General features: G+C 37.6%; 1 long non-coding RNA gene across 1 annotated transcript in view; it reads left to right on the top strand.

The window, feature by feature from the left end:
- Positions 1 to 13,378, top strand: part of LOC103159510 — a 179,049-nt gene extending 165,671 nt beyond the window's left edge. The window contains exon 3 of the long non-coding RNA XR_004771252.1: positions 12,702 to 13,378. This is a non-coding gene — a long non-coding RNA (uncharacterized LOC103159510). The remainder of the gene's footprint in view (positions 1 to 12,701) is intronic.
- Positions 13,379 to 13,797: the final 419 nt, after the last annotated feature.

The raw sequence follows: 13,797 nt of genomic DNA, 5'->3' as shown, positions 1-13,797 counted from the left end.
TAGAATGAAATTTAGTATATTTTACTTCATTTTGTAAGTAGTTCCCAGCATATAATTGTGTGTTCATTCATTTAGGTCTTTCATCTTCATATAACTGGTTACCTTTTTGTCACAGCTTCTCTTTATTGATTGGGACTCATGGCTCTTTGTGAATGTTCTGGACACACTGTGTATAGTGCTTTATGATAAACAGATTATCTTTGAGGTTGTTTTAAAACATGACCTCTAAATGACATAGGTGGGTTTCTCGTTTTCCTTTATGGCACTTAGCCTCATTTGAAGGGAGAAAGCCATCACCAGAGGAAACAGAACAGGGTTTCAGAGAAGGTGCCTTGTCACTGAAACCCAGTCTGCATTACTTTTCTTTTGCTGTGACAGACCATTATGGTCAAGGCAGCTAATGAAGCAATGTGTTTATTTTGTGCCTTACACTTTCAGATGCTTAGAGTCTATGATGGAAGAGTAAAGGCAGGGTGATAGGAATAGCTGAGGACTTAAATCCAGTATGAGGCAGAGAGAAAGACACTGAGAATGACATTGTCTTCTGAAACCTCAAAGCCCACCCTCCGGTCACACACATCCTCTAACAAGACTACACCTTGGAATCCTCCCCAATCAGCTATGACTTGAGATCAAGTGTTCAAATGCCAAAGGCCTGTGGCAGCAGATATCCCCTTCAAATGATAGCATTCTACTCCCTGGACCTCATAGTCTCTTGGCCATCTTAGAAAGAAAAATGCATTTAGTTGAACTCTAAAAGAACCCATAATATTTCACAGATTCAGCCTCATTTAAAAGTCCAAGTCTTTCCAGGGATGAAAATAAATCCCTTATTATAACCTGGTGTAAAATCAAAAGCAAACTATACAGTTGTAACAGGCCCTGGGACAGAATGCATTCCAAAATAGAGGAATCAGGACAGAGTCAGGAAATAAGAGGCCACAATCCAGCAGTGTAAGCCCCAAATCTTGAAATTCCATACGTGGATCTGGTATCAGAGGGATTAGTTCACTCTAACCTTCCAGCTTTGCTCCCTGCAAGATAAATCTCATTCTTGAGCTGGCTCCACTCCTTCTGTGCAGCTATTCTTAGAAGGTATCCTATGGCTCTCTCATCTCTAACACTTGGGGGTCTCCAACACAACTCACACATCACTTTCATAATCCCATGCAATATCTTCTCGGAGCTTCTGAACCTTTCAGAACTGTCATACAGGGACACACAATTTTCTGGCCTCGGAGGCTCTCCTTACCCATAGAGGAAGATTCACAACCTCTTGTCTTGTGTATCCATCATGACTCTAATGAAAGAACCATGTGGAACGCTCTCCTGTATCCAGCTACATGCTTGGGATGGAGACTAGTCACCTTGAATTATAATTTTAGTCGCTTTGGTTAATTTCCTAGCTCTTTTCCTGATGTCAACTTTTTCCATTTTCTTTTCTCAACACAGATTTAGCCTTTCTTACATTCATTTCCTTTACCAGACGTTTTGGCTCCAACATTCAATATTCTCAAGCTTATTTTCTATGTATATCAAAACTTTTCTTTGTCATTGTAGACTTATATAACAATGACTGGTAACAAACACAACTGAGTCAGCATTAGGCGGCCTTGAAATGTCCTTTGCCAAAGAAATTAGTTCATTGCTTTTTAATTTAGCCTTAGGTAAATTCTTCAGGACAAGGCCAGAATGTGGCCACATTCTTTGCCAAAACATCACTACAATCTCTGTTCCAGTTGTGTAGAGTCTTACTCTATGATGTCCCTTGACCTAGGCCTCCATAGCCTACAGAGCTCTCAGCAACTGAGTCTTCTAGTTCCTACTAGGATAGGCCATTAATCTCTGCTTACAGTGTTAAATAAGTTTTCTAGTCCAATCTCTCAGTATTCCACATTTTTCCAGTGAAGTATTACAGGGAGCCCACCAGAGATGGCCACTCATACACACAGTTTATAGCCAGATGAAATTGTTATTCCAGCCACGTTGGACTATAGTCATGACCCAAGTGTAGTCTCAAGTGTTTCAAGTAAAGGGTTTCATGGCAAAAGTCATATCCTAGTATTTTGCTCTGTAACTATAAGGGGAATTTTTGTGCAAGCAAGAAATTTAACAGAATTTAAGATAAGGGGTTAGCTGGAGGTTTGCATATGGAGGCTGTTTAACAGAAGCTAAGTTAGCTGAGGCATCCTGACCAAGTGTTCCTAGAACAGAGTCGGGTAATTTTTCACCAATTCTGCATGAACGAGATTATATCCTAGCTAAACCTAAAATTGCCTCAGCAAGAAGGCAAGATGGATGAACTTCTGCACTCTTTCACCCAGTCACAAAATAACATGTTCAGGCCTGTGTTACAGCAATCCTTTAGTACCAACTTTTCTGGTTAATTTTCTATTGCTGTGAAAAAATGCTGTGGTCAAAATAAATTACAGAAGCAATCTTTTAATTTGGAGCATAGTATCAGAAGGTTAGAGTTCATGGTGGTAGTGCAGAGGCATGGTAGTAGAAAGAGCTGTGAGATTATATCGTTATCTTCAAGTAGAAGAGAGAGACAACTGGAAATGCTTCTGAGACTTTTGAAACCTCAAAGCCCATCTCCTGTGACACACCCCATTCAACAAGCCCACATTTGAGACCTTCCCAAGTAATCACCTCCTGTGAACGAGTATTCAAATCTTGTGAGGGATACTGCATACAAATCAATGTAAATGAAAATTTAGTAATTTCTTAAAAGTCAAACTTTTCCTGCAGGAAACATACATGTGTTTTTAAGCCTCTGGAGAGTTGGTTACTCTACAGCTATTACATAACACATCCCACTGTGACCTTGAGCTTGTAGAGAAATCTATCAACAGGGACCAACAGATTGAAGACAAAGGACAAAGCTATAAGTTGCCAGGCTTTTTCTCAAGTCAAGAGGGTGATGAAGAACCTGGCCATCTTGGAAATGTGTTGCCTTCATCCTGTAGCCATGGCCCCTCTATCTTTCTGCCTAGAAAGAAGTCTGCCTGCCTCCTAGTGACTGTGGGTGTGATGTGACTAATTGTTCAAGGGTCCCATGCTCTGACTTCCTTGCCATGTTAGCCAGTAACCTGGAATTGTGCGCCACATAAACTCTTTCTCCTTTATGTTGTGATTATTGAGGTATATTAGTCACGACAACACAGGAAAATGAGACAACAAACTTCAACTCATCTCTTGCTCGAGAAGACAGGTTGATACTGCCTCCAGGCAATGAAACTTGTAGGATTCTGCTCTACGAGTCTGATTCTGTAGCCAAGGGTGCTCTTCTTGTGGAATGGTACCGATAGAGAATGGGACCGAAATCAGTTGCCAAATGATGCTCCAAGTCTCTATTTGCAACTCAGTGTTTGACACTATCCCGTGCACATCAGCTACATGGTCAAATGTTTCATGAAATCATGAAGCTTTATGTGTCTACTACAAAGAGGGGCACTAAAGTATGAAATTGCAAAGATCTAAATCTAGAGCTTTAAAAAAAAACATGGGAAGAGTTAAAAAATTGGGGAAGAGGAACATTTCCCTTCAGTTTAGCTTTATGAGGAAGAAGTTCCAAATTGAAAAAGTCATGACTATTAGTTTCAATTCACCTAAAATAGTGGGGAAAGTAGAATTTTAAGTTACCAAACCTGACATAGCTGTGAAGCACTAACTTCATATTCGCATGTAAGTTCATATAGATCTTAAGTTTAAAGCAAAAAACTAAACAAGTGCATAAAAGTACTTACTATTACATTTAACAGCATCTTGGAACTTATATGGAGGGTACCAGTGGTGATCAAGGCAGGAAAATATTCACAAGAACACCTAATGCTTAATGCTCAAATTGCTAAAGCCCATACTGTTGCATTGTAACGCAGTAAGATGGAAATTTGTCGATTACCCAGCTTGACTAATTACACTTATGAAACTTACATTAACTGCCTACTTCCTAATGCTTCACTTCACTGACTGAGAAAACCCAAATGTGACACATTCCATTTTAAAAGGCAAAGAGAAGTCACACTATGTCCAATAGCATCTTAAAGAAATAGACCGAGCATGTATTGACACACAGATAATGAAGTAGAAAATTAAGATAATTATTTAGCTAAATCAAGTGAAAAAATAATACTAATCCATGCCCCAGTTAGTTGAAATTCTGGACAACTGAAGGAGTGCCTATAAAGTCAGAACAAATGTTTCAAAAATCTCAGCCAATTACAAAACAAATTTATATGACCATATGTTGTTATTTAGAAGGACAAACACACTAGGAGTTTGCAAACCTTTCATGCTAAATATCTTCATTGTTTCCTGTTTTGTTTTCATTGCATTGAGAACATATTTACAGCCACAAAATTCTATAGTTTTAATTATAAATCTTGTGAACTTAGAATTTCCATTTACTGTAAGAGGGAGGCTATAGTTTGTGAAATATTTTTATGAGTGTGTACCATGAAAACACACGAAACATAGTGCACAGAGAGCCCTGTATCACTATGAATTAGTGGAAAAGTCATTTCTTTTAGAGACAACGCTGTCATAATAAGCCTATAAACAACTGGTAGGCTGAATCCTGAAGGATCAAAAGCTGCTGGATACTATGGAAATAAATCAAAATTTGTATCTAGCTCACTGTTTACTAGAAACTGATGAGAAATTTGTCACTGAGCAATAGAAAAATCACATTGAGAGGTTAAAGACATTTTTGAGAAGTTTTGCATGTGTTGTAAGGGCCAGGGGAGCCATTGATTACTTTTAAATAAGAACTCCCTGTGCTTTTAAACTTGGAACTACAGAAATCCCAGACCAACAATACAGAACCAAATTGTTACTGAATAGAAACAAATATTACGCTGACAATACTGATTACAATGCAAAGCATGCTTCAAAATGAACTATCAATATGTATAAGACTGTTAAATACCATATTTTATATCCTTGCTCATCAAACCTTCTTTTGAGTTCCTAAGAAGGAACATGGCTGGACCACTAAGGAAAAGAAAGATAATTACTTTGAAAAAGTAAAAACAGGCTCAGTTTTTAAGAGCCATCTATAATGGGACCTGATGTCCTCTTCTGTCACACAGATGTACAGGAAGACAGAGCACTGATATCCATAAATAAATAAATCTTTAAAAGATAAAAAGTAAAAACAAACAAAAATAATGCCAAATAAGGATGTATATCTTCAGTAGACACATAGACAGAAATTGAATGAAAATTAACTCTGGATTTGAAGTAATTGATGCTAACCGTGAACAACTCCTATTAAACCCTAAGAATAACTTGCAATAATTTTTAAAGCAAAGTTTCACCATTAAAAATCAATATATCTTCTAAGCAATTAAAATCTCATTATACATGTTGACCTATGAATTTCTAAACTTTCTGAAAATTTTTAATGTTGGGGAATAATGGAAACTAAACATTTTCAAATAAGATTCCATTCACTTGGGAAGTAGAGCCAATATTGAGACATTGGACACTATGAAATTAAAAACCTTCTGCATATCAAAAAATGGTTGACTGAGTGAAGAGACAGCCTACAGGATGGATGGAAGTCTTTGTTGAAAATACAGCTGACTAGCAATTAATATCTAGAATATGAAAACTAGAGCCATGAAAACTTAGATACACAGAAATCTAACAGCTCAGTAAATGACCTAATGAAATAAACAGACACATTACAAAGTTTGAAGTACAGATGGCCAATAAACATAAAAATAACATCTTCAACTTCACTAACCATCAGAGAAATGCAAGGTAAAACTACAGTGTGATGTCATCTCGCTCCAATCAGGTGGTAGTAATTTAGAAAATAACTAACAACAAATGCCACTAAAGAGAAAGACAGAAAAGAATCTCTTCATGCTGATAGTGGGAATTTAAAGTAGTCCAGCAATTAAATAAATACGGAGGTTGCTCAAATCAGTAAATTATATATACTATGTAAACCAGCTATACCACTCCTGCAGGCTTACCCAAAGGGCTCTAGTATAACAAGAGAAGTGTTTACTATCATATTTATTGTGGACTTTTATGTAATCTAGAGAAGGGCCTAAAATATATTTTAATGTATATAGGTATTTCATATATTATATAACATGATTTATAGTATAATAGATTGTTATTAGTGTGAGTGTGCATATGTGTGTTGTATATAATAGAATATATTATATACAATAATCCTCCTCCTCATCTTCTTCCTCCTCCTCACATTTACTCTAATTCACTGGGTTGCCTGGGCCTATGATCCACCACAAACACATATGCCTTTAACTGACTATTATACTTGCCAATGCTGTGTTTGAATTATTTTGTAATAAATACATTCATATTTTGCCTTTATGTTTCCTTATTTTTCTTTTTTTGTGCCCATAAAATTAATATTGTGTAATCAGTTCTTCCCAGTTTTCTGAAATGGATTTTCAGTATCCCTTGTTAGGTTTTCTATCCTGTATTTGCTGCTGTGTTAGAGACCTTGACCAAAAGGAACTCAGGGACAAAGAGACTTACTGGATTAGACCTCCACTTCATAGTCCTGGAAGTCAGGGCAGGAACACAAGCAGCAACTTGAAGAATGAACTCTGTTGGAAATCTACCTGTGAGATTGCCCATAGACTACAGTTCAGCTGGCTTTCTTATAAAGCCCAGAGCCTCCTGTCCAGAAAATGCCACCCATAGAACACTGAGCCCTTCCTCCTACACCAACAATGAAGATAGTTCTTCAGAAACATTCCCAAAGGCCAATTCAATTCGGAAAACCCCCCAAATGAAAAATCGCTTCTCAGATGATTCAAGTTGACAGCTAAAGCTAACGAAGCTGCTAGGCAACTAATAAAACAAAATTTAAGGCACTGTTGTAATGGTGCTGAAAGACAACTTGACTGGGTCCTGGACCCTGGAGCAAGAATGAAGCCAACAGTTTTCATGTTAGGACTTTTCACAGTCCCCTTGAAAGTTGAGATTTTTAAAAACAATTATTATTTTATATATATGCATATGTTTTAATCAATCCCTATTCTCTAGCCCTTCCCCCCCTCCCCAATGTCATGTGCTTTGTACATAAAGCCCCTGAGTCTACTTAATGCTAGAATACATTTTCTTTAAAAACTGAACACTGCTACATGGTGGCCATTAAACATTAATAGCTCCATAGCAGGAAGAATCCTTTCTGCTTCCCTACTGGAATTTTGGCTGATTTGCTATTGCATAGATTTTAAAGTTGCTTATACTACTAGTGAGGGGAGAAACTAATACCAATATTCTCCTAACGTGTCACAAAAATAAAATGTCCACTAACTATTTAGCCTTATACCCATAAACTTGCTTGTCTTTCAGCTCTCATCATAGAAGCTTCCTTTTATAGTTGAGGGTGATATAGAGACCCACAGACGATCAAGATGTCGACAATATGTCGACTATGGAGAGCCAGCTCTAACTGGGGCTTCTGTATCACACACCCTCACTCCAAGACTCAAGGACTATTACAGAAAAGACGGCAAAATTATTTTAAGAGTCAGAGGTGGTAACCATTTACAGTGATGCCATATTTGCTCAGCCTAATAGGACTATTGCATATACAAACTCAAGCTGCTGGGATTACATGCTCAAGACCAACATGAGATCAAATTATATCCTGAAAATCTTAATTCATTAAAAAGCAAATTTTGAAAATTCACAGTATAATACAATAAGCTTCAGGGCACATAATGTTAATGAAATGTAAGGAGTGCTATTTTTATTTTGTGTAATTTTCAAGTTATGGAAGAGCCATATTTTTTTGTTTTTGACAGGGTTTCTCTGTGGCTTTGGAGGCTGTCCTGGAACTAGCACTTGTAGACCAGGCTGGTCTCGAACTCACAGATATCCACCTGCCTCCCAAGTGCTGAGATTAAAGGCATGAGCCACCACTGCCTGGCCAAGAGCCATAATCTTAAACTCATGGTTGCTATCCAAATGAATGATTATGGACTGATTTCCTGGATTATATAAACTATCTATTTCCATTCAACATTTCTTCCTATCGGCCTGAAGAAATATGTCAACAGTTCTGTATTTAGTTACCATGATAGTCCTTCCTCCTTGGTAGAAGATTTGCAGTCATTTTAAATTTCTAATCATAAGAGTCCTTGATATGACATCTTAAAAGGTATTATGGGACACACTCAATCTTTTTTGCATATTTTTCTATTATTATAGTGTCTTAAATAATGTTTGTTCCTTTTCTTAATTTGATAATCTTATAATTGATAAAATAATCACTTAGAATATCTAGAGCTTGACAATATGAAAACATTATATGTCTTTCTCATCTAAGTCATGACCTATAGTAAGAAATTACCAATACGGAGTCAGGTAGAAATATAAGGGTATTTAATAGGGAAAAGCCTTACTTACAGAGCGAACCAGCCAGCCGGTGGTAGTCTGTACAGCAAGAAGCAAAGAGAAACCGAAACCGAAAACGCAGTCCCCCTACTCACTCTGACCACGCCCTCACAAGCCCTCAGGTACTCCTGTAGCCAGCCCCTAAGAAGGCGTGGCTACAGCTTCCCCTACAATGACCATGATTTGTTCTGCCTCACAGTTTGAGAGGGATGCATGCAGAGTTTATGGCTCTGCAATATGCTGGCGCTCTTCATATCATAGCAGGGCTATGATAAACATGGGCTAGAAACAATGCTAAGTTCAAACCTTCAAGGCTTGCCCCCAGTGACCCACCCTCCCAATCCCATGTCCCAAAGGAACTACAGCCTCCCACAAGAGCATCAAGAGCTGAAGACTCAGTATTTAAACACATGAGAATACATAGGACGTCGAACATTCAAACCACCAGAAGAATTAAAATCTATATAGTTTATAAATACAACAACCTTGAAAAATTAGCACTACAAAATAACACGATTGTAATAAGCACTTGTCTATATGACAGGAGAAATGGAAATGACCCATCACCTTACATTTTAAGGTTTGGAAAGTGCTTTCAGGGTGGGAAGTAGAAAGTTAGCATGCATTATAAAAATGTGTCATCTGTAAGTTCTTTGTTCTCATAACTTTTAGAATACTTGACCTTGAAACAACTCGCTGGCAATTAGGAGTTTGAACTCCTTCAAATTTCTTGACGGTAATAACAGTTGTATGGCCATAAGTAGCAGCATGCCAAGAGAATAATATCCTTAAATAAACTAAAAAGATGCAAATTCTAAATATTTATAAAAGTATTTCTAATTTTGGTAAGTGCTTATAATTATAATTGTAGGATTAAAAGCCACCTACAGGACCTGTGGTGTTTGCTGTTAAGGCTGAAAATCTGAGATCTACATGGTTGAAGGAGAGAGCCAGCTCCCAAGAGTCGTCCTCTGACTACTTCACTTCATTGTGGCACACCACCAACACCAAACACTCAAACATATGCACACATAGAGATAGATAGATGATATATATAGAGAGACATAGCAGATAGATAATGTATAGTAGATTGATAATAATAGGTAGTAGATAGATTTTAGATGATAGTAGATATATGGATGATAAATGATAGATGATATCTAGATGATAGATAGATGTATAATAATAAAAGGAATTTAATATCTGAATTGATTTTAGAACTCTCAGGGGCTTCCTGTGCAATAACTACATTTTTGTTGTTCTTTTTGTATAGTTTCTTCTATGTTTTGAGATTATAATAATATTGCAGAGGAGAGGGTGTAAGATTGCAAGAGCCAGAACACAAAGGAGTTGGCTTTGAGAGTGTGGCTTTCTGGCCGTGTCAGAAGTTGTGGACTTACTATCTCACCAACATAACTGCCCAAACGGGAGCTCAACAAGGATGACACTGATCAACACATGAGCGTGATGAAAGTCCCCGATGTCTCAGCCCTATGTAATGAACTATGGAATGTTGAGAGTGAGAGATACAGTCTTTGCCAGGGAAGCACTCACCCACTGTTTGTGGTGCTTTCAAACTGTCTTCGTGCACATAGCCTTTCCTTCCCTCAATGGAATTGGTGACGAGCTTAAAGAAATTATATATTTTCTCTCTTGAAAGTCATTTTCCTGTGTGAAAATTTCAGCACTGTCCTGGAATGCAAGCCTGCCTAAGTTTAAAGATACAGATGAATTATTTCTGTAAATTATGAAAGTGTATCGTTGCTGTAATTCATACCTGTCAAAAAGTGCTGGTTCCTCTGGAAGGAAAAGTCAAAAAAAAGAACTGACAGATAGAAACACAATCTGTATCTACAAGGACTTAATAGTGTTCCGCTGCTTACTGTGTCTAATCTTATCCTGAAGTGTCATCTAAATATAATAAGCTGGTGATATCCAGCCCCTAGTTTATTAAATATTAAAATATGAAACACCCTTGATATTCAAATTCTCAGTAAGTACATATATTCTTTTCTTGAAAACAGTAGGAGGGATCCAGCAAGGCATAATATACTGTCAGTTTTCTGTATGTATGTGTGCTGTGGGTAAAGGTGGATATGAAGGACAGAGGACAACCTCATTTGATCTTCCCAAGGTATAACCCACCTATTTGGGAGACAGAGTCATTCAACAGCCTGGAATTGCCAAATAGGCTAAAGTGATTGGCTTGAGAGCTCCAGGAATTCTCCTGTCTCCACCTTGCCAGCTCTGGGGTGGCAGGGGTATGTGCAATCTTACTCTCCTTTTTTTTGTTCACTTGAGGTGTGAGAATTGAACTCAGGTCCCTGAAGGAAGTACTTTCCAACAGAGATATCTCCCTTGACCCATGCTCACTTTGTATGTTAATTACGGTCACTACTAACATTTTATCCCAAATTCGAAGGGTTTTGTTACAATGAAAACTTTACTTATTTTTTAAAAAAATTGCTGTTATGAACAATAACTGCAAAAAAAGAACAATAACTGAAAATGCTCAATGAAACAAGCTTTCTGTTTCAGAACTCATTGCAAAGCAATGAACGCTTTAAAAGATACACATGTATTAAATAACCAAAACTCTAAATCATGGATAATACACATTTCTATATAATAAATGTGCTTTTAGAGGCACAAAGAATCTTTTACAGTGTGGACTTACCTTTGAATCATATCCTGACCAATAACGGTGCTACTAAAATTATTTAACAAGTTTACTGGGACCCCTGTGAGCTAACTGCATGTCCTGGAAATGCCTTTATTCTGACAATTTCTCCCAATGAAACAGAAGTATTTTTGCATGCAACATCCAGTCTGAAAATTCTTGGAAATGAAGTTAAGACTGCTTATCACTATACAACCAAGAGAGGCTATTTAGAGTGAAGAGAAGAGAGGGGATGACCTATGTCTATGCCTTCATAAGTCTTAGATTTCAGATTAGGCACAATTACACCTAAAGACTTGGAGATTGCCAGATAGATTGCTCTGGCTAATGTCAGTCTTATTTATCCTCTGATTTATCTTTTCCCTGATTCAAAACCAATTCCAGTTCTCTTATGTACTAGGAAGAATGCAGAGATTGTATGATAAATAAGAGGGAAATAATTAAGTTTAATTTTTTAAATTTTATGATATTGATTCACAGTTGATGAGGCAGAACCCTTCTGATGTTTACAGAGTCTTGACACCAGACTAATTATCTTCAGAGAAGCTTGATATAGTATACTATCCAATAGTAAGAAAAAAAATACTGCCTGTAACTTTTCAGATATTTTGTGATGGGAAAAGAACAGCCAAAATCAGGAAGGCTACAGCCATGTTTCTAAATATATTCCTGTCAAGCACACAGCGGCAAACAAGGCCAAAGCCGAGGTCTGACAAATTCAGCCAAGGAAATGCAGCAAGGCCCTTTCTGATACAGACAGTTCATTACTCAAGAGGAGAGAACTCACTTCACCATCTAGCCAAGGCAACAAAGAAGGCGATGCTAAAACCAAAGGGGCGGTCGGGCAATACAATGCAAGCTGTGGGGTGTCCTGTTCCTCAGGAACCAATTGCACAAGACACTTGAACATATTTATAGACTGTATTTATAATCCTAAGAAGTGCAGGAGGAGAAGGCCACCTACCCCATCAGAATCTGGGGAACTGGGCCAAACCAAGGCATGTCAGTCTCCACAGGACACACAGAGGTGAATAGAATCAGCTCATAGACGATTCCCACAGGTGTTGGTGTTCCAGAGAGTTCACAAGGTTTCCCACCAAGACTAAGTTCATCTGACCTGCAAATCTTGGCTGAAGTGACCTATAACGTGGAAACATGCACAGAAAGAGTTTGTTTGCTAAAATACCCATGCAAGGATACATTTTCCTAGACTATGATTTTGTGATCATTCATTGTGTTTGCACACACACACACACACACACACACACACACACACACACACACACACACACACAGAGAGAGAGAGAGAGAGAGAGAGAGAGAGAGAGAGAGAGAGAGAGGCGTACACAGAGAAATGCAAGAACAAAATAATTTAAATTGGGGGCAAAATACTCATAAAATAGCTGTGATGATCCTCACATTTACATCTCTCATTAAGCAATTTTAATGTTAACTCTCAGGTAATAAGATCATAAAAAACTTTATACCATCATTTAGTAGGTTACAACAGAAATGGTTCCAGTTTTCCACACCCCTTAATAGTCATGAATATTGTAAAGGGAATTTTTTCTTCTTTAATTAAAGGGGTAATGTGCATTTCCTTGGAATTTATTTTTATTCCATGTAGGCACCATGGAAGGCATAGAATATGAGTGCTGAGTCACAACAGCAGGAGGCCTGGCGTCTTGTCTCTTCCCTCAAATTTGGATACCATCACGGGTGGACTGCCTCGTATTCAACTAACACATCTGAATGGCACCAGGTAGCAAGCAAGCAAGCTTCAGCTACATGGATGAATCAGTGGGGTCATGGATCTATTCATCTCATCTCTCTCCAGCTATCGGATTCTGGGTAGTAGCTGCTTTAAACCAATACAAATTGATCTTTTTTTGTTATGTAGCTAAAGGTAACTGATATATGCATTCATTCTATTAGAAAAGAAACTACACTCACTGCAAAGAGATGCCCAGAGTACACTGAATATTTTATGTTAGGCCCTTTTAACCTGGGTAGTTTCTACATTTTTCATGTATGTACAGTCGAAGACAATTTTATAATTTTCTAAATTAATCACTACAAGGAGGACAAAGTTCTGTTTTTATAGATGTCCAGTGTCTTGTTCCCTTTTTAATTGTGTGAATGATGTTCTGTTTTTGCAGCAGGGATGGGAAGAACACTGTGGTAATTTTAATGTGACTCCCACAGTTTACTTGATTTTTCTTAATGACTTCGAATATCTCAAGCTGTGACTTAAATAACAAATGATCAAAAGAATACCCACTCCCGTTTTATTCTGCAATGAAACTCAATGACCTGCAAGAGGTAATTTAATGACTTAAGACGTCGATATATAGGTAATGGTATAAATGGCTTTTAAATTTGTCCCTTGATTTTTCTTTTTCTTTGGTTTTTCAAGACAGGGTTTCTCTGTGTAGCCTTGGAGCCTATCCTGGCACTCACTCTGTAGACCAGGCTGGCCTTGAACTCACAGAGATCTGCCTGCTTCTGCCTCCCAAGTGCTGGGATTAAAGGCGTGCACCACCAACGCCCGGCTTTGTCCCACAATTTTAAGAATAGGATGTCCCTGAATCTCAAATGAGAGACTTTATTATGAATTTTCAATTTGTTTTTTAATAGTTACATAAAATGGTCAATAATTTAGCATATACTTTTCATGGACTTAATAATATGTTTAAAATTATGCTGAAACTTACATAGAATGC

Source organism: Cricetulus griseus, chromosome 10 (assembly GCF_003668045.3).
Source record: "Cricetulus griseus strain 17A/GY chromosome 10, alternate assembly CriGri-PICRH-1.0, whole genome shotgun sequence".
NCBI lineage: Eukaryota > Metazoa > Chordata > Mammalia > Rodentia > Cricetidae > Cricetulus > Cricetulus griseus.
The sequence above is the reverse complement of the archived record's forward strand: the minus strand, read 5'-3'. Positions and strand labels throughout refer to the sequence as shown.